A 26088-nucleotide genomic window follows, 5' to 3' on the forward strand; every position below is an offset into this window, starting at 1 on the left:
TCTGTGTGTAGGTGTGTGTGGGTTTTAATTGAATTATGGACAGCTGGTGTATCGAGGGGGGAAAATTGGTTTGAAATGCTAAACATGTAAACATAGCTGAAGTTTTAGAATGTGAGGTGTGAAGAAAATTTGCATTTTTAGATGAACCAGAGTAGTAAATTTCAAAGAGATGGTAAGGTGTAACACCTAGCCAGAAGAGGCTAAGCCAAACAGTGTGTTTATTTTTCCCAAAGATTACTGATAAATATGAGTGCTATGAAAGATTTATATTAGGAAAAAGTAAAGTTGCAAAGACATATTAGGACAATAGAATTTACAATAAAAAGGGAGAAACCTGTATACAGTTACATGTAAGAAGGCAGCAACAAGTGTGAAAAGCCTCCAGCCTCTATGTACCAAGTTGCTGTCTCCAGGAATCAAAGCTGAGAGAATTCACTTTGGATATCACTGTCCAGGGTATTGTGTGTTTTGCCTGGGTCTGTTGGAATCTATGTTGTTTTACTGTTGCCTTAACAGAAGTGTAACTGGGCGCTAGATTAATTAGGGGATTTAGGAGTTATCACAGTAGTAGTAGTAATTTGTAGATCTACGTTTGCGCTTAAAATAATTTCTTTTATTAATAAATGTTTAATTTTGTTTTGGTGGACTTATTACTACTGACTTCAAGGCACCCATCTCAAAATAAAAATACACATTGCAAAACAGTTATGGCAGCTGTTTCAAGTTTCCCTCTGGGATTTGAGCAGTTCAGCATTTACCATCCGCTGTGCCATAACAGACAGGATGTGGGCGTCACTGTGGGCCAGCATTGTTTTGCCCAACCCTAATTGCACTTGATAAGTTGGTGGTGAGTTGCCTTCTTGAAATGCTGCACTCCATGTGGTGTAGGTGCATCCACAGTGCTGTTAGAAAGAGTACTAGGATCTTGACCCAGCGAAGGTACAATGATATAGCTCAAAGTCAGAATGATGCATAGCTTGGAGGGGAACTAGCAGGTGGCGGTGTTCCTATGCATCTGCTGTCCTTGTTCTTCTAGGTGGGAGAGGTCGCAGATTTGGAAGGTGCTGTTGAAGGAGCTTTCGATAGTTGCTGCAGTGCATCCTGTAGATAGTACATGCTGCTGCCACTGTGCATCGATGGTGGAGGGAATAAACGCTTGAAGTGGTGGATGGGGTGCAAATCAAGCCAGCTGCTTTGTCCTGGATGGTGTGGAGCTTGAGTGTTGTTGGAGCTGAATACATCCAGGCAAGTGGAGAGTATTCCATCACACTCCTGACTTGTGCCTTGTTAATGGTGGATAGGCTTTGGGGAGTCAGGAGGTGAGTTACACGCCACAGGATTCCTAGCCTCTGACCTGCTCTTGTAGCCACAATGTTTAAATGGCTGGTCCGGTTCAGTTTCTGGTCAATGGTAGCCCCAGGGTGTTGACAGTGTGGGATTCAGCAAAAGTAATGCCATTGAATATCAAGGGGCGACGATTAGCGTGTCTCTTGTTGGGGATGGTCATTGCCTGGCACTTGTGTGACGCAAATGTTACTTGCCACTCGTCAGCCCAAGTCTGGATATTGTCCAGGTCTGGCTGGACATTGACACAGACTGTTTCAGTATCTGAGGAGTCGAGAATGGTACTGAACATTGTGCAATCATCAGTGAACATCCCCGCTTGTGACCTTATGATGGAGGGAAGGTCATTGATGAAACAACAGAAGATGGTTGGGCTTTGGACACTATTCTGAGGAATTCCTGCTGTGATGCCCAGGGACTGAGATAATTGACCACCAATAACCACAACCATCTTTCTTTATGCTAGATACAACTCCAACCAAGGGAGAATTTTCCCACACATTCCCATTAACTCCAGTTTTGCTAGGACTCCTTGATGCCACACCCCTTCAAATGCTGCCTTGATGTCAAGGACATTCATTCTCACCTTGCCTCTGGAGTTCAGCACTTCTGTCCATGTTTGGTCCAAAGCAGTAATAAGGTCAAGCATTGGGTGCTCCTGGCGGAATCCAAACTGAGCGTCAATGAACAGGTTACTGCTGTCTAAGTGCCACTTGATAGCACTGTCAATGACACCTTCCATCGCTTTGCTGATGATCACAAGTAGACAGATGGGGCAGTAATTCCTTGGGTTGGAATTGTCGTCTTTTGTGGATAGGGCATACCTGGGCAATTTTCCACAATTCTGGGCAGATACCAGTGTTATAGCTGTACTGGAACAGTTTGGTTAGGGTGTGGCTCGTTCTGAAGCACAAGTCTTCAGTACTACTGCCAGAATATTGTCAAGGCCCATTGCCTTTGCAGTAACCAGTGCCTTTGGCTATTTCTTGATATCACAGAGTATATCTAAGTGGCTGAAGATTGTCATCTGTGATACTGGTGACCTGAGGAGGAAGCCGAAATGGGTCATCCACTCGGCACTTCTGGCTGAAGATGGTTGCAAATACATCAGCCTTGTCTTTTGCACAGCTGGGCTCCCCCACCATTGAGGGTGGGGTATTTGTGGAGCCTGCTCCTCCGGTTAGTTGTTTAATTGTTCACCACCATTCACGACTGGGTCTGCCAGGACTGCAGACCTTAGATCTGATCCATTGTTTTTGGAATCATCCTATCGAAAAGATAGGTAGGTTGGCAGAGGGGGTGGGGTTGCTTTATTAGTAAGAAATTAAATTAAATCGATAGCAAGAAATAACGTAAGGTCAGATGATGTAGAATCTGTGTGGATAGAGTTGAGGAACCACAAAGGTAAAAAAACCATAATGGGAGTTATGTACAGGCCTCCGAACAGTAGTCAGGATGTGGGGCACAAGATACACCAAGAGATAGAAAAGGCGTGTAAGAAAGGCAAGGTTACAGTGATCATGGGGGATTTCAATATGCAGGTAGACTGCGAAAATCAGGTTGGTAGTGGATCCCAAGAAAAGGAATTTGTGGAATGTCTACATGATGGCTTTTTGGAGCAGCTTGTGGTGGAGCCCACTAGGGAACAGGCAATTCTAGATTTGGTGATGTGTAATGAGGCAGATTTGATAAGGGAGCTTAAGGTGAAGGAACCCTTAGGATGAAGTGACCATAATATGATAGAATTTACCCTGCAATTTGAGAGGAAAAAGCTGGAATCAGATGTAAAGGTATTACAGTTGAATAAAGGCAACTACAGAGGCATGAGGGAGGAGCTGGCCAGAATTGACTGGGAGATGAGCCTAGCAGGAAAGACAGTGGAACAAAAATGGCAGGAGTTTCTGGGAGTAATTTGGGAGACACAGCAAAAATTCATCCCTAGGAAGAAGAAGCATACTAAAGGGAGGATGAGGCAACTATGGCTGACAAGGGAAGTCAGGGACAGCATAAAAGCTAAAGAGAAAGCATACAATGCGGCGAAGAGCAGTGGGAAACCAGGGGATTGGGAAGCCTACAAAGAGCAACAGAGGACAACTAAAAAAGAAATAAGGAGGGAGAAGATTAAATATGAGGGTAAACTAGCCAGTAATATAAAAGAAGATTGCAAGAGTTTTTTTTAGATATATAAAGGGTAAGAGAGAGGCAAAAGTGGACATTGGACCGCTGGAAAATGACGCTGGAGAAGTCGTAGAGGTGAACAAAGAAATGGCGGAGGAACTGAATAGGTGCTTTGCGTCAGTCTTCACGGTGGAAGACACGAGTAACATCCCCAAAGTTCAAGGGGGCAGAGGTGAGTATGGTGGCCATTACCAAGGAGAAGGTGCTAGGAAAACTGAAAGGTCTGAAGGTGGATAAATCACCTGGACCAGATGGATTACACCCCAGAGTTCTGAAGGAGATAGCTGAAGAGATAGTGGAGGCGTTAGTGGTGATCTTTCAGGAATCACTGGAGTCAGGGAGGGTCCCAGAGGACTGGAAAATCACTAATGTAACCCCCCTGTTTAAGAAGGGAGTGAGGCAAAAGACGGGAAATTACAGGCCAATTAGCCTGACCTCGGTCGTTGGTAAGATTTTAGAGTCCATTATTAAGGATGAGATTTCAGAATACTTGGAAGTGCATGGTAAAATCGGGCAAAGTCAGCATGGTTTCATCAAGGGGAGGTCATGCCTGACCAATCTGTTAGAATTCTTTGAGGAGGTAACGAGCAGGTTAGAGAAAGGAGAGCCAATGGATGTTATCTACTTGGACTTCCAGAAGGCCTTTGACAAGGTGCCGCACAGGAGGCTGCTCAGTAAGATAAGAGCCCATGGTGTTAGAGGCAAGGTACTAGTATGGATAGAAGATTGGCTGTCTGGCAGGAGGCAGAGAGTGGGGATAAGGGGGTCCTTCTCAGGATGGCGGCCGGTGACTAGTGGAGTTCCGCAGGGATCAGTGTTGGGACCACAACTTTTCACTTTATACATTAATGATCTAGACGAAGGAACTGAGGGCATCCTGGCTAAGTTTGCAGATGATACAAAGATAGGTGGAGGGACAGGTAGTATTGAGGAGGCGGGGAGGTCAACATGGCTGGGTGTGCCATTGTCATTTCCAGGTTGATGCCAGAGGGTCCATTTGGTTTCATTCCTTTAAGACTTTGTAGCGTTTGATACAACAGAGTGGTTTGCTAGGCCATTTCAGGGGATATTGAAGAGTCACATGTAGGGCAGACCAGGTCCGAACATGAGTGAACCACATGGGCTTTTACGACAATTGACGATGGTTTCATGGTTACCATTAGACTAGCTTTTAATTCCAGAGTTATTAATTGAATTCAATTTCCACCAGCTATGGGATTTGAACCCATGCCCCCAAAGCATTAGCCTGGACCCCTTAATTACTAGTCCAGTGACATTACCACTATGCCGCCACCTTTCCCAATGCCTTATGACACATAATTTATCTTTAGCATAATTACTGCTGCTAGATCTGGGCTACTCATCTTTGCCATGGGCAAAATCAAACTGGAGGAACTCAAACAGGGAATGGGGAAGAGGTAGGTTCAGAGTTGGCTGACAATGACACATTCAGGGTCTTCAGAAAAAGGAAGGGTTAAAGATGGGACATTAGCTTGCAATCACAACAGGATAATGGTATAAAACCAGAAAATTCTGGAAATACTCAGCAGGTCAGGTAGTATTTGTGGAGAGAGTGCGAGTTAACATTTTAAGTAGATAATATCTCATCAGAATTGGGAAAAACTAGAGATGCAATAGGCTTTAAACAAGTACAGAGGTAATGAAAGGAATGAGGAGGGAAAAGAACAAAAGGGAGGGTCTGTGATAGGATGGAAGGCAGGAAAAAACACAATACAAAACAAGGAAAGAAAACTGAAAAAATGGGGGCAGAGGTTATGATCTGAAATTTTAATTCTCCGCTCCAACCCTACCCTGACCTCTCTGTCCTTTCCGTCATCAGCTTCCCAGTGTTCCAATGAAGCTCGATATAAACTGGGAGAGCAGTGTTCAATTAGGTGCTTTACAGCCTTCCGGACTAAATGTAGAGATTAACAATTTCAGATTAGAATCTCTGCACCCATTTTTTTCTTTTCACAATTTGAGGCTTTTTTTTTGCTTTCAGGCAACAGTTGTTCAGGATCCTGCCATTCAGACCTCCTCTAGGCCCTTCTTGTGGTTCTTTACTTGCCTCATTACCACTCCACTCCCTTTTGCCTTGCGCCATGTACGCTTTTGCCAATTAATCTCACCTGCCTTCCACCCTATCACAGACCTTCCCTTCTGTTCTTTCTACACCCCGCAACTCACTGCCCCTGTACTGCTTAAACTCTATTACATCTCTAACTTTTCCCAGTTCTGATAAAAGGTCAGTGACCTAAAACTTTAACTCCATTCCTCTCTCCATGCCTCCTGAGTATTTCTAGCATTTTCTGCTTTTAATTTCAGATTTTCAACATCTGCATTTTTTGCTATGCATTACGATTGGTGCTAGGCTTCTTAAGAAGGGGAGCCAAAGACCAAGGTTCCTGGAAAGTCACACAAGTTTCTAACAGAAATTGCGGCATTTTCTCTCACTTTTTGCCGAAAAATTAATTGGTAATTGTATTGGTAATTTACGTTACTACATGTGATTAATTAGTTTATTGAATTTTAAATTGTTTATTAATCCCTCTCCCTTCCTAGTTCATGGATCCACTCTTCACGCCTCACCCCTAGTTTACTCTGGTATTCCTCTTCCTCTAGTTTATATAGGCTCCATTCTCTCCTCTATCCAGTATTCATGCGAACACTTATTTTTCTCTTCCTCCCCCAACTTCATGTTAGCTTATTCTTCCTCTTTTCTCCCCCACCAGTTCACACCACTCTGTTCCCTCTCCCCAGTTTATGTTTGTATGCATTATCTTCCCAGCTCACTCTAGCAACCTTCCACTTCCCCTCCTTATTGAAATTCAATCCTCCCCCAGTTCAGAATGGCTGGGTGGCCTGCTCCACCCAGATCCCATTCAACATCGAGTGTACTAGTACTCTTCCTATTCCTTCGCCAGTTTCACTTTCCGATTTCTCATCTTTCCTCTCTTTTCAATTAATAAGCCAGTTTTCCTTGATGCTCCCCACCCACAGTCCCTTGATTCTTCCTGATGATGAAATGACCACCCATCTCCAGCTGCCCTTTCCTCTCCAGAGTCATTGAATGTGTGGTCACCTACTAAATCCATTCCCAACTGTTATGAAATTCCATTTTTGAATCCCTCCAAATCAGATTTCTGCCCCATTCCCAAAACAAGCTCTCAGCAAAGTCACAAATGACATCTTATATGACCGTGACAGTGGTAAACTATCCCTCCTTAACCTTCTCAGCCCATCTGCAGTCTTTGACATGGTTGACCAAGCCATCCTCCACCAACGCCTCTCTTCCATTGTCCAGCTGTCCGGGGCTGTTCTAGTTCTAGCTAAAGAATCACCTGAACCATTGCCTTTGGTGTCTCCTGAGAATCGATCCTTGCGCCCCGACCCCATTTTTCATCTACATTCTATCGTCAGTGATATCCTCCAAAAATGTTGCATTAGATTTTACATGTGTGCTGATGACACCCAGTTCTACCGCTCCACCACCTCTCAATTCCTCCACTGTCTGCTTGACCAAGCAGAAATTTTCTCCAACTAAATATTGGGGAGACTGAATCCATTATAATTGGTACCAGCCACAAAATCCATTCTCTAGCCACCAACTCCGTCCCTCTCCCTGGCAAATGTCTGAGGCTGAACTAGGCTGTTCAAAACCTTAGTATTGTCGCTGACCATGAGTTTCCAATCACATATTCACACTATCATTATGATGGCCTATTTCACCTCTGCAGTGTTACCCAACTCCATCCCTGCCTTGGTTTACCTGTTGCTGGAACCCTCATCCATGCCTTTTTCAACATTCAACTGAAGCTCTGTTCCCATCCAGTTTAAACTCTTTCTGTAACCTGTTTTGCCTCAACTCCTCTATTTTAAAAATTATGCTACACAGTTGAATAACTTTCTTCTTCACTTTGCTGTGTTCCCACTCCATTTTAATTTCCAACTTGTTAGTTTCACATTATGTGCCGCTGGTAAATGCAAAGGTATTTTAGTACTAACATGGAAAAGTTCAATATCTTTACCTTTACACTGGATTCATGCAGGTTACCAAAGGCAAGTCTCTACTGAGTTAAAAAAAGCCATGATGCAGAAGGCCTAACCTAAATGTGACCAAGATCACAAATTAAGTCAATCAATTCATCAGATATTACATATTTACAATAAATTACAAGCATAATCTTCCTCAATGGATTCTTCAATACTTTAGGTCCTAAATCCAAGCAATGGAGTTAACGATTGGACTGCAAGTAAAAAAATATTAAATCAGAAGTACTCCTTTAAAATAGGCCCCAAGTGACAAAACTTCCCAGGGGGTGCATGCTCCTCTGGAAAAATATTTTCTTTAATATTAAAAATTATGCATTTTCATTCATTTTTCAATGGACTGAATCTTAACCCCATCTCTCTGCCAAAAAAGGGTGGGTTTTGATTGCATGAGATGTTAAAACTTCCACTCAATACCAGCTTTAATGGAGGTAGGGCAAAGGAGTGGGCAGACAACCCACTCCCAGGAAGCAGGTTGGCCCAATACTGGAGTGCGACAGACAGCCTCTAAACCTGATTTACAGGGTCTCAACTTTTTTTCGATATTTATTCTTTCATGGGATATGAGCATCGCTGGCAAGGCCAACATCTGTTGCTCATCCCTAATTGCCCTTGAGAAGATGATGGTGAGCCGTGGTCTTGAACTTCTGCAGTCCATCTGGTGTAAGTATACCCACAGTGCTGTTAGGAAGGAGTTCCAGAATTTTGACCAGCGACAGTGAACGAACAGCGATACAGTTCCAAGTCACTGTGCGCCGGCAGTAACTCTTTCGAGTTATCAACAGATCGCATGTAACTCTTTCGAGTACATTCACAGTTCTTGGTTTCCAGGAGTGGGACATGAACCCACAACCTTCTGATTCAAAGGCGAGGGTGCTATGAACTGAGCCACAGCTGACACCCCGTGCGCCGGCAGTAGAGGGAGCAAATGTTTAAAGTAGTGAATCAACTGCCAATCAAACAGGCTGCTTTGTCCTAGATTGTTCAGTGTTGTTGGAGCCACACTCATCCAGGCAAGTGGAGAGTATTCCATCACGTCTGACTTGTGTCTTGTAGATGTTAGATAGGTCTTGGGGTGTCAGATCAGTAACGCACCACAGAATTCCCAGCCTCTGGCCTGCTCTTCTAGCCACAGAATTTATGTGGCTAGTCCAATTCAGTTTTTTGTCAAGTGCACAGTCAAGTGCATATCTTCATTAATTTCCTTCCCCCCCCCACCCCAAGTTAGAAGATCTACAGTATAAATTCAGTTCTCAAATTCAATACAATTGGACAATTATGATGCATATACTGTGTGGATACAAGGCAGTTTTTCCTTTGCACTGATACAAAATCCCAGGGGGTTGATATCCCTTGAGGGTTAAAGGCTCCAATCAAAGGGAGTGTGAGAGACAGGAACTTCAGCAGCCACATGAGATGGGCCTGTAGTGGCCAGAGGAGCATGATGCTCTGCTGGCACAGGTACATGCAGGGCTCATAGTGGCAGTGAGGCAGTCAGGTGCCTGAAGAAGGCACTACCCAGAGCAAAATGGTCAGCTACATGAGCTTGTTGGAGCAGTGTTCCTGTAGAGTGCCATTTATCAAGGCAGATAAATCGCTGACCTATGTAGCATGCTGGAGGAGTTGAGGTCACCAGGATGAGGTGGGTGCTCATTGTCTGTGACGGGCGAGCATGACGCTTAACTTTTTCATGACAGGATCATTGCACAGATTGGTTGGGGATATTTGTCAGATCTTGTCATTTGCAGCCCATCATTGTGTCAGACAGGTGACAAATACCTTGTTCACAAGGCCAAGGGAATACATAAGGTTGCGAACCAATAATGCAAGTCTGACCGAGAAGGTGGCCAACTTCAGCACCATGGTAACATTCCCTCAGGTCTGGGAAGTCAAATACTGCACACATGTGGCCACCAAGGTTTCCTCAGAGCAGCCAGGCGCTTTCATCAACAGATTCCATGTGACCATCATAAAAGGATCCTGCACGTGTGCACGAAGTTCCCAGGAAGCTGCCATTACTCTTTCATTCTGAGACAGTCTAAGGTGCCTCAACTGTTCAGTCTACCAGAAGCCTTCATGAATGGATCCTGAGTGACAAGGGGTATCCACTGAGGGCTTGGCAGATCAGATCAATGCAGAACCCCAACACTGGGCAAAAGAAACATACAGCCACAGCTATCTAACTACAAAGATGACCATTGAGCAGGCAATTGGCCTTCTGAAAATGCACTTCAGATGTTTAGACGGCTCCTTCAGTGGTCTATTTATGTAGCGAATGTAAATCCTTAAGCCAAGTGATAGCCTCCTCATTTGCCGAGTTTAAGGTGATCAGCCTGCCACTTAGTGTGTGGATGAGACACCCCTCAGTAATGTGCAGCATTGTTTGTGACTTGCCGCACGTGCATTGTACTGAGGCCCCGGCGGTGGAGTTTGCTGCACAGGGGCCCTGGCCTGCTCTGAACCTGTTTAGCAAGGACCACTCTTGCCTTGGTAGTTCAAAGCCTGCCATTCAACAGGTGGGGTTTGTCACAAGGAACTTGTTAGAGACTTCCCGTGTTTCCTATTCCTTGATCCAAATATGTCTTCTGGCAGATCTTGCTCAGGAAGGGTGCTCCATACGGGGTGCAGAGTTGGGAGGCAGGCAGTAGGTGGGTGAACAGCAGATGTGTGGGGGAGTGATGTTTGAGGACAAGAAGCTAGGAAAGGGTGTTAAGTGGAGAGTTCCAGTTATGATGCGCATTGTCACATTCAATTGAGTATCAGCAAGATGTGTATGTGATGACCTTTGCCAGACAGGTGCATAGCACTCTGCTGTGGAGTATGGTAGGGCAAGTGCTGAGGTCCGGGGTGTTGTGGCAGCAGTGCCCCACATAGATCCAGAAAGTTTGGTTAGTAGGTTGTTCCTTATTTTGACCCTTGCTGCTGTTTCCTTCGGATGATCCCAGAAGGACAGAGTCCTGTCCAGAGACATTCCCAAGTATGTTGGGTTGGGATCACGTGTTAGTTTCTGGCTATCTGTATAGATATGCAATTCCTTTTTGGCACTGGCATTGTGGAGTTGGAATACCCTGGATATGGTTTTAGAGGGATTCAATGTGAGACGCCATGCATTGTTGTAGTATGTCAACTTTGTAACATCTTCATTAAGGATCTGGTCCAGAGTGCAGAAGGATGGAACTTGGGTGGCACAACAGTTGTCATCAGCATAGATGAACTTGTGGGGCATTATATGGCCTCTCAAGAGTTGTCCGCATTGTGTTGGTATGCTGCGCTCTGCACAATCGGCACAACAGAGAGGAGTAGAACTGGTGGCAGATGACTCTCTTAAGCACGCCGCTTCCTCCAATGAGAATGTTGGGAGGAAGCGGAGCTAAGCCATGCGGGCAGTGGCCATACATAGGAGGCTCTGATGGCTGCGACCATTGACATGCATGCAAGGGAAACCCTTAACCCCCCTCATGCACCCTAGACCCAGCTGAGACTCCCCATGCTGCTACTGGACCAGAGCCGTTCACCCCCCTGTGAATACCCTGGTGGCCTGCGATGCTAAACCATTACAATGTCACATACCCCATGAGGACGCCATCCCAAGCCCGACAGTTACCAATGCCACACGAAACACTGAAATAAGGCATAAAACATATGCTGAGGTGAACAATTTAAACACACATACCATGCCATACATGAAATAAAGACCACTTGTGCAAATACGTGATTTATGCAATCACTTCTAGCTACTTATATAGTGTATTCCCCTAAATCTGATGTGGGGGCAGCCTGCTGGCTTTGCCACTCTGGTGCATCAGATACCTATGGCCTATGGTGTCTAGCTTGCAGAGCTCGAGGGGCCCAGCACAAGTTTAGTCGCCTGCACCTGTGCAGGGGCTGCCTCTATCATTTTATGGTAAGCACTGTTCAGGTCATGGTCAGAGGGGTTCCTATCAAAGGTGAGGACACCTCAAGCAGAGACCACTTTGCCTTCACCAATCCATGCCACGACCCTTTCATGGCCCATCTTCACTCCCCTATTTACCAGGAACTACCCGCCACCTGACAATGGATCTGCTCGTCTCTGAGCCATCATGCCAACCCAGCTTTCAACACTGCTCAAGATTTACAGCTTACTGTGGAGGCCTCCTACATGCACTCGGTGGCCTGGCACTTGTGACTCTCCATGAGGATTGCCTTTTTCTCAATGCCGGAGGCCATGTGCTTATAAAGCTGGAGACATGGCACTACTCATGGCATGGATGGACTCCTCCATCGTGTGCGCATGAGAATGAACGGCATCTGGGGACTCTGATGGATGTCCACACATTTCTTGCTGCTGCACCATAAGTGCTTGCTTTGCTGATGACCTCAGAGGCTCATCATCCACATGGTACTGAGCATTGCTGGGCCTGTCCTCACTGCTCCAATGGGAATTGGCTGCAGCTGTTATTGCCCCCATGAGTTAATCCTGTGCATGTGTGCCGTGCTCACCAGCTGGTATCACCTATGCTAACTGCGCATCATGCCCCTTCGACATGAGAGTATCTGCACTAGTGGGGAGAGCTGGGCTAATGCGCACTGTACATCCTCAGATGCATACCCTTTAAAGTGTTACACAACATTCTTGCCCTTGCAATACTCATAAGGCTGTGCCACTTCCAACGGTCATCATTGTGGTACTGAAAAGCCTGCTACATTGCAATCCTATCTTCCACTTGTATTTGGAAAGATAACGGATCAGTCTCTGAGATAATTTTTCCAGGAACCCAACAAGGTCCACTTCCGAAATTCTGCACGAATACCATGTCACCCACATTGAACGTGTGAGCTTTGCTGTGTATATCGTGGCTCGATTTTTGATTACTGATTCCGCTCTACCTTCCTCTCTAAATTTAGCTTAACCATGTACGTAGGCAGCATTTCATCAATAATTCAGACGCTGTTGAACCCGTAGTCGAATGTGGCATTGTACGATAACTGAGAAGAAAGCGGGTAAGTTGAGGTTCTAGAGTACTTTCTGATAACCTTTTCATACCAGACTTGAAAGTTTGTACGGCTCTCTCGGTTAAACCATTCAATGAGGGATGATAAAGGGCTGTTTTATTATGTCTGATTCCTTTCAGATTCATGAATTTCTGAAACTCTGTGCTGGTAAAGGCTTTACTGTTATCAGAAACAATGATTTCAGCGCCATGTATGCTAAAACAGTGACGCAGCTTCTCGATAATTGCGCTCGATGTTGGTGATCTTTAGAGTGTGCATCTTTGATCAATAAAAACATGGTATCTAAGAATGGTCCTACACATTTGATATGTACTCTGACCCAGGGTTGATCAGGCCACCCCCATGGAGCAGAAACAGGCAACTTCCGTTGTTGCTGACAATGGAGACAGTGCTTGAACATGCTTCCAACCTCATTGTCAATGCCTGGCCACCAGACATGGCATTGCGCAAGTATTTTCACCTTTGATATGCCTGGATGCGCACTGTGAAGCTCTATCAAGAGTGGTTCTTTACCTTGTGATGGGACAACAACTCTTGATCCCCACAACAATATTCCATCTTGACAGCTTAACTCTGTTTCTGGCATGGAACGGTCTCAAATCTTCAGATAGGTGAATTTGACCATCCTTGCAAAACAAAGTCTCTGACTTTCGACAATATTGGATCTCTGTTCGTTCATTTTCTAATTTGCTTTGCACACACAGGCGAAGAATCCAAAAAATTCAGTAATAGCGCAACTTCTTGTGGAATAGGAGCATGTACAATGTTATCTGGTAACGGGAGATGACTGAGTGCATTCACATTTGCAATGTGTAAGCCAGGACGGTACATAAAAGTATACTCACACGCAGATAATATCAGAGCCCAACATTGTATTTTTGCTGATGCTATTGGCGAAATGGCTTTATCCTCTCTGAATAAACCCATTAATGGTTCATGGTCCGACACAATGGTGAAATGTCGTCCATGTAGGTACTGGTGGAATTTCTTCCCTCCCGAACACCATCAACAAACCTTCCTTTTCTAGCCGGGAATAATCCTTCTCGGCTGTGGAGAGGGTCCTCGAGACACAGCCAATGGGCCTTTCTGATCCATTTTCCATTTTGTGTGATACCACGGCTCCCAAACCAGAAGGGGAGGCATCACATGTTCATACCAATTATTTCGATGGGTTGTCGTTTACCAATAAACACAACGAATGCAACAGTTTCTTTACTTTCACAAGGGCTTCTTCCTATTATGAATTCCATGACCATGGTGATTCTTGGTTCTTTTTTAACAAGTGTAATGGTGCCAACACAGTTGACAAGTTAGGCAAGAAGCGGCTAGTTGATCATACCCAGGAAGGACTTGAGATCGGTTACATCGGGTGGTAAGAGTGCATCTCTTATTGCCCGAACTTTCTCTTCTACTGGATACAAACCCATGGCGTCCACCCTGTGACCCAGGTAAGTAACTTCTGTCGCCTAAAATGTGCATTTTTCGTTCTTTAACTATACGCCAGCTTCCATGAACTTTCTTAGCACCTCTTCCAGATTGGCCAAGTGTTCAGGCTCGGTTGACCCTGTGATCAGAACATCATCTCAGCATACTACCACGTGGGGAAGTCCTTGCAAAGAGCTCTCCATTGTTCTCTGGAAGATAGCACATGCAGACGATACACCAAATACACCAAAGAGTAGGCAAGCATACTGATAAAGACCCTTGTGTATGTTAATAGTCACGTATTCTCTCAATGTGCAATCCAGTTCTAATTGTTGGTAGGCGTGACTCATATCGAAATTTATGCAGGACTTGCCTCCAGCCAGCTTTGCATACAAGTCATCCATCCTTGGAATGGGGTACTTGTCTAGATTTGCTGCCTTATTTACGGTCAATTTATAGTCCCCCCAAATGCATATGGTTTGATCAGGCTTAACCATTGGAACTATGGGTGCTGCCCATTCTAAGAATTGGACAGGTTTAATGATGCTCAGCTTTTCTAACTGGCACAGTTCTGCATCCACCTTCTCCGTTCAACTCATACAGCACAGGTGTGGCCTTAAAGAAACGTGGTGTCACTTGAGGATCCACATATATCTTGGCCTGCACGCCTTTTAACTTCCCTAATTCATCCCGAAATACCATGTCATATCTCCTTAGCAGTTCAGGCACTCCTCCTGTTTTCAAGTGAAATATCTCAGACCAGAAAAGCTTAATCTTCTTTAACCAGTCTCAGCCTAAAAGACTGGGTCCTTCTCCTTTCACTATTATCATAAGTAACTGAGCTGTCTGTTGCCTATAAGACACTTGTACTGTGGCGATGCCCTTTACCTGAATAGATTCTCCAGTGTATGTCCTTAATTTAGCAGCTGTCCACTCCAGGTTTATTGGTTGTCTACCTTCATTAAGGTATTTGAAATTGTGCTCTTCCACCACTGTAATTGAGGCACCCGTACCCACCTCCATTATTAGTGGCTTCTGAGTAACTTGGATTGTGAGAGTGTTAGGTTCAGTTTTTACAGTGGTTACGTTATACAGGGAATAAATGTCGGTGGCAGCAGCCTCAGGCTCTACTGTAGTTTTAAATTCAATCATGTTAGTTTGCTGCTTTATGGGCTGTTTTGACTTTGCCCTGCATTGCCTTACTGTGTAACCTTTCTTATGACAGTAATGACATTCTACCTCCTTGAATTTACAGGTGTCCGATCCGTGGTCACCTCCACATCTAGAACAACTTAATCTTGAAGTCGCTGCTAAAGTGCTTCTACTAGGCCTTTTCATGTTTCTAACAGTGGACATTGCACCTCCCTTCGATGCTGTGGGCCTGGTTTTTGCGCCACGCTCGGCGGTAGGATCCCCCACCCCCCCCACTCCCCCCACCACCCCACATGAAGAACAGCATCACGTTGTATGTGTTGCAAAGCCTGCGAGTCTCTCGCAGCACTTTCCATGGCAAGGGAGATTTCTAGGACACGCTTAAAATTGATGTCAACCTCAGCAAGTAAACAGTGCTGTATGGCATCGTCCTGAACTCCACAAACTATTTAAGATATTTAAGACAGAGATGAGGAGAATTTTTTTCTCTTAGAGAATTGAGTGTCTTTGGAACTCTCTTTCTCAAAAGCAGGGGAAGCAGAGTCTTTGAATATTTTTAAGGCAGAGCTAGATAGATTCTTGATTAACAAGGGGTGAAAGGCTATCAGCCATGATCTTATTGAATAATGAAGCAGGCTCGAGGGCCGAGTGGCCTACTCCTGCTCCTAATTCATATGTTTGTATGTAAACTAATCGGTCCCGCAGCATGTCATTTAATGTGTCCCTGAAGTCGCAGTGTTCTGTCAACTGCTTAAGGTTCGCTACATAGATTGTGATGGACTCTCCTGGAGCCCTAACTCTGGAATTAAATTTAAAACCCTGCATTATTACGGATGGCTTCGTCTGGAAGTATGTTTTCACAAGGTCCACTAATTCATTGTAGGACTTAGGTGCGCTCGGGGCCGTCAGGATGTGAATAAGATTGTATGTTTAACTGCCACAAACACTCAAAAGGATGGCTTTCTGCTTTTCCTCAGTGGTACATTCGTTCGCTACGAAATAAAATCCGAGGCGCTCTACATACTGGCTCCAGTCTTCCATAGTTGCATCATAAGGATCGATTATGCTGAAGAGTGGCATGACTGGTGAGTATATTTTTCTTTCTCTTAAGATTCAATGTACTCATGGTAACAAGGCGAGGTACAGCATTGGAGCTATTTTACCCTCATCGCCAAATGTAATGACCTGACGGAGCGGACAGCTTTCAACAAGAAACAGATAAACTTTATTACAGAGAGCTTTTCAGGTGCTACATGCTCGATCAAGACTCTCATAAGGAAGCCCCAAACCCCGGATTGTTCATGCTTCAAGCCCATTGATTACAGCCTCCCAGAACATCACATGTCGCCTGATAAGACAGGAGAAGCTATGCCTTCAACTACTACAACTTGCTTTGAGTTAAGACACAGGCAGCAGAGTTTTGGATGCCCTCCAGTTCACGGAAGGTAGAATGTGGGAGACCAAACAGGAGTGAGTTAGAGTAGTAAAGTCTAGAGGTAACAAAGGCATGAGGGTTTCAGCAGCAGATGAGTTGAGATAGGGGTGAAGTTGGATGATGTGACTGAGGCGGTCTTAGTGATAACTTGAATAACAGATTGGAAGCTCAACTTGGGTTCATATGTGACACCTAAATTGCCAACAGACTGATTTAATCTCAGGTTGTAGGCAAGGAGAGAGGGATGAAGTTAGTAACTTGAAAGCTGAGTTTGGAGTTTGGTCTGACAACAATGGCTACAGTCTTCCCAATATTTAATTGAAGGAAATTTTCATTGAGGATTAGAGAAGCAGACAGTTCAGGGTTCAATTATAAGAGCCAGAGGACAAGTTGATAAAAGTTATTTTATAAAAACACATGGGGGAAGGGGACGGGGAATGATGTTTCTCATCTGAAAAACTGGCAGTCTATAATTGAAAATTATTGAGGCACCTCAGCAACAACCTTGATATGGCATAGTGTGCACTTCGATTTACGCTTGGTCCAGTTGTACAAGGTGTTGAATAGCTTAATCAGCAATCCATAAAGAAACCACAAATGCTCACTCAAATAAATAGCCCAATAAGTTTATCAAGTGGAGCAGGGTGCTTATCCTGTTCTCCCAGGCAAACTCCAGCAGCTTAAGACCCCATCTAGATGCGACCTCCCATCTGGCTCAGCATGGGAGTTGGACAATTTCCTGCCCTCCAAAAACCAGTGAATAGTGTTGGGTGCACAATGTGGCATCCACAGCATTTAAAAAAGGCCCACTCCTCAAATAAATGACATGAGCAGGTGGGTGGAAAGGGTGGGTAGATCAGACTGCCTCCTCTTCTGCTGACTTTGCGCACTACTTAAAAGATAACAAATACAACTTGCATTTATATAGCAATTTTGACATTAGAAAGCCAGCCCAAAGCAATTTCACAGGAGTGTAAGATAAAAACTGATACTGAGCCAAAAAAAGAATTAGGAGGAGGGAAGACTAGAAGCTTGGTCAAAAAGGTAGCTTTTAAGTAGTGTCTGAAAAGGCAAAAGAATGGTAGAGAGATGGAGAGCTTTATGGAAGGAATTCCAGAATTTAGATTCTATTTGACTGAAGGGATGGCTGCTCTTAAACCTACCAAAGGAGTGAGGATCACATAAGATGGAGTTGGAAGAATGCAGAAACCTCAGAATTCTGGGGCTGAATGAGGTCATAGGGATGACAAGATGTGAGGCTATGAAGAGCTTTGAACATGATGGTGAGACTTTTAAGTTGGAAGCACTGACATTCTGTGAGCCAATGTAGGTCAGTGATTGTGAGGGGAGGGGCAGGGGAATGATGGATGAGTAGGACTTGGTATGGGGGTGTAGAATATTAGCAGAGTTTCAATGAGCTAATTGAAACAAGCTTGTTTCCAGATCAATTGCTCATGATATTTTCTGCTGGCTGCCCAAATGCATATAATGGTCCAATGGGGAGTCTTTCTCCCCTTTCTCCAGAGTCTGGTATGTGCTGCGCCTCTTCAAATGATGTAGATCAAATCAAGAGCTGAATAAAAGAGGGAGCAAACTTTCCTGTCCCTTTATTGTCCTACATATTGATTTTCTCAATTGCTCTACTACCATGTTCATCCTCCATGAGTGCTCATTTATCCAAGGACTATTACCCATAATTCTCAATGGATTCCTTCTATGTTGCCAAGATAGCTTTATGGGGCCATAGCTTCCGACTAGCCTCGGAAAGTGCTGGCCCACAGAAATTAGAAGTAATAAATACCTACTTACCTGGTCTTGAAAATTACGTTGCCACTTCCATTTGCTGAAGTTGGTGGGGCCTACGTCAAAAGACTCCTTGCAGGCCCCAGTGAAGTGTAGCTCCAGTGTATTCAAGGAGGCCATGCCACCTTTTTTGTGGCACTAACTACTGTAAAGCAGGTAAGTTTAAAGGGCCAGGGAAATTGACAGGCCAAGGAAGTATAAGTGTCTAAGGTAAGTGGATAGGGTTTGGGGGTTGGGTGTGTCCGAGGGCAGTCCGGGGAGGTCAGAGGTCCAGGCGGATGGGAAGTCCGGGGGCGGGATGGCATTGTCGGGAGACGGAGGGGGGGGTCCAAGGTCGGGGGTTGGGGAGGGTGGGTGATGGTCCTGAGGTCTGGAGGAGTGGGTAGTAGTCAGAGGTCCGAGAGGTGTCAGAGTTCGGGAGGGGTGCAGGGGGTCGGGCGTTGGGGGTGGGGGGGTTTGGGAGTCCTGTTGGGCGGTGTGAGGGGGAAGATCAGGGGTGTGAGGGTGTCCCATGGGGTCGGTCTGGGTCTTTACAATAGTTTTTTTTTTGTAAAAATATACTTTATTCATAAAAAATCTTCAATCACATTCAAAACCATTTCAAAAACAACATTACAAGGGTACAATCCAGGTTAAACTTTTACAAAATGTATCACCAGGTGCATCAGTACAAACAATATTACAATCATTTACAGCCTTTCATTTTGATCTGTACAGCCCGAGGGGCTCTAAACAGTTCCCAGTCTCTCGGTGCGCTGTGGTAGAAAGGTCTTAGACAGCGACCCTTCCCCATTGCGCCTTTGCGGCAGCTGCCCCAAGCTTTAGTGCGTCCCTCAGCACGTAGTCCTGGACTTTGGATTGTGCCAGTCCGCAACAATCGGTCGGGTACAACTCTTTGTGCTGGAAGACCAACAAGTTTCGGGCAGACCAAAGCGCGTCTTTCACCGAGTTGATGATCCTCCAGCTGCAGTCGATGTTTGTCTCGGTGTGTGTCCCTGGGAACAGCCCGTAGAGCACAGAGTCCTGTGTCACAGAACTGCTCGGGATGAACCTCGACAGCAACCACTGCATCTCTCTCCAGACTTTCTTTGCAAAGGCACAATCCACAAGGAGGTGAACAACGGTCTCTTCCCCACCACAGCCACCTCGAGGGCATCGTGCAGAGGGGGTGAGACTCCTGGCGTGTAGGAAGGATCTGACGGGGAGGGCCTTTCTCACCACCAGCCAAGCTACGTCTTGGTGCTTGTTGGAAAGTTCTGGCGATGAGGCATTCTGCCAAATGACTTTGACAGTCTGCTCGGGGAACCATCCCACAGGGTCCACCCTCTCCTTATCCCTCAGGGCCTCTAGGACGTTACGTGCTGACCACTGCCTGATGGACTTGTGGTCAAAGGTGTTTTTCTGCATAAATTTTTCCACCAGGGACAGGTGGTACGGCACGGTCCAACTACTTGGAGCGTTCCGCGGCAGCGTGGCCAGACCCATCCTTCGCAACACCGGGGACAGGTAGAACCTCAGCACGTAGTGACACTTGGTGTTTGCGTACTGAGGGTCTACGCACCGCTTGATGCAGCCACACACAAAGGTGGCCATCAGTATGAGGGCGATGTTGGGCACGTTTTTTCCCCCTTTATCTAGAGGCTTGTACATCGCGTCCCTGCAGACACGATCCATTTTCGACCTCCAGATAAAGCGGAAGATGGCTCGAGTGATCGCCATCGCGCAGGAGTGTGGAATGGGCCAGACCTGCGCCACGTACAGCAACAGCGAGAGTACCTCACACCTGATGACCAGGTTCTTACCCGCAATGGAGAGGGAGCGTCGCTCCCACATGCCCAGTTTCCTTTTCACCATAGCCACTCGCTCCTTCCAGTTTCTAACGCATGCCCCGGTCCCTCCGAACCATATCCCCAGCACCTTCAGGCCGTCAGCCCTGACAGTGAAGGGGACAAAGGATCGGTCAGCCCAGTTCCCAAAGAACATGGCCTCGCTCTTCCCACGATTTACCTTGGCTCCCGAGGCCAGTTCGAACTGGTCGCAGACGTGCATCAGTCTGCGCACCGACAGCGGATCCGAGCAGAAGACGGCGACGTCGTCCATGTACAGGGAGGCTTTTACCTGAGTGCCTCCACTGCCTGGGATCGTCACTCCTCTTATGCCCGGATCCTTCCTGATGGACTCGGCAAAGGGTTCTATGCAGCACACGAAAAGGACAGGCGAGAGAGGACAGCCCTGCCTGACTCCAGATTTAATCGGAAAGCTATCTGTTTCCCACCCATTGATTGAGACTGCGCTACTGATGTTAGTGTAGAGCAGTTGGATCCAATTTCGAATTCCCTCCCCAAACCCCATTTTGGAGAGCACATCCCCCATGTAGGTGTGCGATATTCTGTCAAAGGCCTTCTCCTGATCCAAGCTGATGAGGCAGGTATCCACACCCCTGTCCTGTACATAGGCAATCACATATATTACCCAGAAGTTAGAAGAGGTTTTAATTCTTCTAACTTTATCTGGGTAACTATTGGTATAACCCTGGTGGAAGTTTGTGATTTAAACCACACTTTTGGATGATTCCCATCACAGCACAATTATCCAGAGGAAGTCTGCAGTCCTGGATAATTGCCGTGCAAACTCTTACCTGAGAACTTCCCAGAGGGATTCCGCAGAGCATCTTTCGGGTAGCCCCCAAATCTGACGCTGGGGATCGTGGAAGTTGCGGGCCATTATTTAAATAAAGTGCATAATGCCCATTATTCTAAATTTCACAAACGCAAGATTAGAGTATCAGCTTCCATCAGATTTTACTTCTGTCCACCTACACCAATAGACAGAGACGATCATGAAGTGGTTTAACAAATCGTCCACCCAATGTATTTTGACACTTCCGAATTCTCCCCCAACCTCAACCCTTAATGAATTCAAATGATAGCTTCTCACCACTGATGCTTGAATGAAGATGGTAACAAGCTTGGCAGTAATCCTCTATCTAGACTACAACAGTAAATGCTGAACTACAAGTAAAAATTGGGTGCTTAGATAGAGAGGCCTTTTATCATACTTTTAAAAAAAATTTGAAGCCAACTCTGTCTAATTTCTAAAATAAGGCTGAACGGGCTGAAAATGACTTTAGAACAGAGTTCACCATGCAGACATTTGCAAAGAGACATGCAGCTACCCAAGACCTTTAAATTCACCTTATCACTCTTGTAACAGTATGACTCAAGTTATTTTCTATAAAGCACCAACTGAAATGCTCCAAAGTCATTCACAGTATCACATTATTTTAAATATTGTGGTACTCATCAAATCCTATGTCATATTGAATTGTTTTGAAGTTACATTTTCAATCATGGATTCATGCCTCAAAAATCCAAGTATCTGGGATCTTAACGCATTGCAGAACTGTTAATACATTAAGGAAGCATTTTTTAAAATCCATGTATGCCACACATTCATAATATATAGTATAATAATATAATATATATTAAAATTAATTATGATATGAATATGGAGTGCTGAAAAAAACATTTTTTTACCCCTAAAAATGAGAAGTTTTACGCGGGTTTCAAACAGAATAAAAGCATTGAGAATTGTTTACTTAATTACTATTACATTGCCAACACAAACTCGCAAGTGGTCTATGCTCCTCGTATTGATATACTCAGCATTGTTGCTATGGGAGATCCAATGTTCTATTACTGCTGAAGTCAGTTGCTATGCAACACAAAGAATGTGCTGCAGAGCTAAATATTACTGATAGGTCCTTGTGTCTCCATCGTTCCTCAAACATTACAGGGTAGAGTTTCCACTCAGTTGCGTTGGTTTTTCCCAGGCATTTCACCCCAAATTGGTATAATTCATGCAAAACATCATGGAATTTTAAGTGCAAATTACATTCAGCACAAATCAAGTTTCTGCAATCTCTTACACATTTAAAAAGTCACACCAGAAACCAGCTCCACCTACAAATCTGGCCACACCGTTGTGCTGTTATCAACGTTGGAAGTTACCACTAATTTTTCTTGTTTCCAGATCTTCGAGGAGGCTCTAAAATTAAGCTGTTCTTTTGGGTGCAGGAACATTTAAATTTTTTGGGATTTTTCTTTTAGTAAGTTAAGAAACAGGTTACTATACTGCAATGCATCTAGCAAATGGTTTTGTATATATTTTAAAAGTCATTCATTTTCAATAGTTTAAAATCAGGTTGCTCGCAAGTATAGGATTACCAGTAATTAATTATTTTTGTAATAAACGCAGTTTCAGCTGTACTAATCAAACTGCATAAGCTACTACTGTTTATTTTATATTGCGGGGCTATGCAGAGATGACACACCAGCTGTGTGTGTGTAAGAGCTTTGTTTACCAGAGTTTTTTTAAATGTCTGCTCTGTGCTTACAGGTCTCTCATGCTTCTAGCAACTTCAACAGTTTGTTTGCTTATTCTTTGAGTTCACACCAGGCTTCACTAATCAAGCACAGTGAGCATTAGTAGTAAACAGACTCAATCAAACACAGAACAACTGAACAGCTACAATTACTACTAAGTTATGTTTTGATATTCTGCCCAATTGTGCTGGTGCATAGCAGATTTTGCATTTGGCAATATGCAAGTAAAGTGTAAGTGGAAACTCAAGAGAAAATAAAATTTCTCAAAATGGGCACACTTTGTACCTGGACTGTCAATTGCACCCACAAAGCAAAAACTCTACACCATTTCTTAAGGTTTAAGTAAAGAATTTATTATATCTACTGGTCAATTTCTCATCATATCCAATTCTGTGATCATGTTCTTTGAAACAATTTTGCATTTATATAGTGCCTTTAATGAAGCCAGAGATTCAAAAGCATTCAGCAAAAAAAACATTTTTACAGAGTCACAGAAGGAGATATCATGATGGATGGCCAAAAGCTTGGCCAAAGACACGGGTTTTAAGGAGCACTGTAAAGGAGGAGAGAGAGGTAAAGTGGCAGAAAGGCTTAAGGAGGGAGTTCCAGAGCTTAAGGGCAGGAAGCACAGCCGCCAATGGTGGAGCAATTAAAGTTTAGGATGAACAAGAAGATAGAATTGGAGGAGGGCAGAGATGGTAAAGGCTCGCAGGGTTGAAGGAGGCTACACAGGTAGGGAGGGGAGAGCTCAATGAGCAGCCAGAAAGCAAAAATGAAGATTTTAAAAGTTGAGACATTCTCGGATCAGGGCCAATGTAGATCAGCAAGCACAAGGGTGAGCAAGACTTAGACTAGGTTGAGATATGGGCTGCAGATGTTTGGGTGAGTACAAGTTTATGTAGGGGTGAAGGTGGGAGTTCAACCAGGAGAACATTGGAATAGTCAAGTCTAGCGATAACAAAGGCATGGATGAAGGTTTCAGCAGATGAGGCAAGGCAGGGTCAGAGTCAAGCAATGTTACAAAGGTGAAATAAGTAGTCCTGGTGATGGAACGGATATGTGACCAGAAATTCATTGCAGGGACAAGCAGAACAAAATGTGAATGAAAGCAAAATATTGCGGATGCAGGAAATCTGAAATAAAAGCAGAAAAAGCTGGAAATATTCAGCAGGTCTGGCAGCATCTGTAGAAAAAGAAACAGTTAATTTTTCAAATCCAATATGACTCTTATTCAGACTAATAGGAATGGGAAGTTGGAGATGGGGTGCAATTTTGCAAGGACAGAGGGGTTAACAGTAAATTTGAAGGAATGGGGCCATAACTGGAGAAAGGAAACCAGTAACAATATCAGATTTACTTCATAAGATTTACACATGATAGTTTGTTTAAATCTTGAAATGGCATTTAGACACCAGGATTATAGGTCAACTGAGCACAGTATTTAGTTTTTATTTTAGTGAGCAAATGTTATATTCATTTTTCTTAATATCTTTTTTATTATGAAGTGTTCCTCAGGACACTTAATGGCCAACTAGCTCTTGGGGCTCAGCGATTAGTGCTCTAAAACAAGCTATTTTTGGGATGTTTTAACAAAAGCCAAAGTTTGTTCTACTGACTTCTGCTAGGTTATCTTTCCTGCCCCATTTCCCATGGCTCTACCCTAACTAGCCATGACTCATACCAGAGGAATTTCTAATCTTCATAAACCAGAAGGGACCGCGTTATCTTTAAAGAGGTGCTAATGCTCTCTGAGACAGCCGACAATTAAATTCCAAAGAAATGCACTAGCCCCCTTTGCATTTCCAAGGCAGAGCTCTGGCTAAAGGAGACGGTATATCTGCAAAGGACAAAAAGGGCCCTGACTCCTCTATTAAACACCTCAAGATTCCAGGCCTGGGAAAATACATCTTTTGTCCAACACCCAGGAGAAGAGTGGGAGGTACGTCACATGACCTCCCCCCAAGCATTTGGAACCTATAATATTGCCGTGTGGAACTGAACCCAGGCAGTCTACCATTTTTCCATCCAGCAGGTAGCAGCAGACAGAGCTTTGTCCAGGTCAATGGCCTGGCCCTCATCTATACTGAACTACTAGAACATTGAAGCTTCTGTATCTGTGCCTTCAAGACTAATTCATCTCCCATCATGGAAGTCCTCGCTTCTGCAAAGTCTGATTACCCTGCAACAGTTTTAGACTGCTAAGCTCTGAAGGAATACGCCACAGGACTTTTGGTTCTGGACTCTGGGACTCACATGAAACTATAACTCTTATTTTTATCATGGTCTTGCCTGTGCCCCTTTCTTTCCCTTATCCCTCTTTTATTGTTTGAGCGCAAAAAAATGGGCGGAGATTGCAAAACCCCTTTCCCGCGTTTTGTGTGTGTGTGAAATAAACCAACCCTCATATTTTACCTTATCTCGACTTTGCTGTGGGACTATTAATAGAGAATTGGATCATTCCGAACTGAAGGGTTGGGGAAAACACGCCACCACTTATAAAGAGGGAAATCAGAAATCAAAAACACCTTTCTGTTTACGGACAGGTAGTGAGAGGAGAAAAATCAGGGCTATTTAAATTAATTCCCCTCTGGTCCATAACAACAATTTAACACTAGAACTATATTACACAGTTAAGATCAATTCTGGTGTTGAAGTGAACTTTGGGCATAAGAATTGAAAACCACCCACAGTGGATCAGGTGTACATTTTGGTTACTTCAGACCACAAGTATGGTAAATGAAATGAAATAGTATTTTGTTTATACAGCAACAAGTTACATTTACATAGATTATAAATATTTAAAAAAAACAAGGAGCTACAGACAGATATATGGAAAACAGGCACAGCCAAAATAAAGCAGAGGTTAGAATAAATGGCCAAAATCTTGGTCAAAAAGATAAGAGGAGAAAGTCATCATGAGGTGGAGGCGCGGAGGGGTTTCTGTAGGTAACTATATCCACAGAGTCTAACTATGGTGGTACAAACATTAGCCCCAATGGTGGGGCAAAACAAAGCGGACAAAGAAAGCAGAACAAGAGGAATGGAGTGTGGGGTAAGGGGGGGCTTGGTTTCTTTAACTATCACATATACGTGATCCCCTTTAAGTGTTTTCTTTCAAGAAAAGCGAAGTTCCTCCAATCTTCCTCATAACTCAGACATTTAATGCTAGTAATCAACATATGAGTCTTCCCCAATCACTAAATGCATCTCTTGCACAGTACTCATCATCTCATGGTTGTTTATAGGACTTTACTGTGTGCAAATTGGTTGCTGTGCTTTCCTACATTAAAACAATATCTACACTTCAAAGCAAAACAGTAC

The 26088-nt window shown here is 44.3% G+C and overlaps 1 protein-coding gene across 1 annotated transcript in view; it reads right to left on the reverse strand.

Moving 5' to 3' along the window:
• LOC144697377 (transcription factor RFX3-like) overlaps window positions 1-26088 on the reverse strand; it is a 433584-nt gene that overhangs the window by 330043 nt on the left and 77453 nt on the right. The gene's annotated exons all lie outside the window — the stretch shown is intronic.

The sequence above is a fragment of the Cetorhinus maximus genome, chromosome 2 (genome assembly GCF_964194155.1).
Source record: "Cetorhinus maximus chromosome 2, sCetMax3.hap1.1, whole genome shotgun sequence".
NCBI classification, from domain to species: Eukaryota; Metazoa; Chordata; class Chondrichthyes; order Lamniformes; family Cetorhinidae; genus Cetorhinus; species Cetorhinus maximus.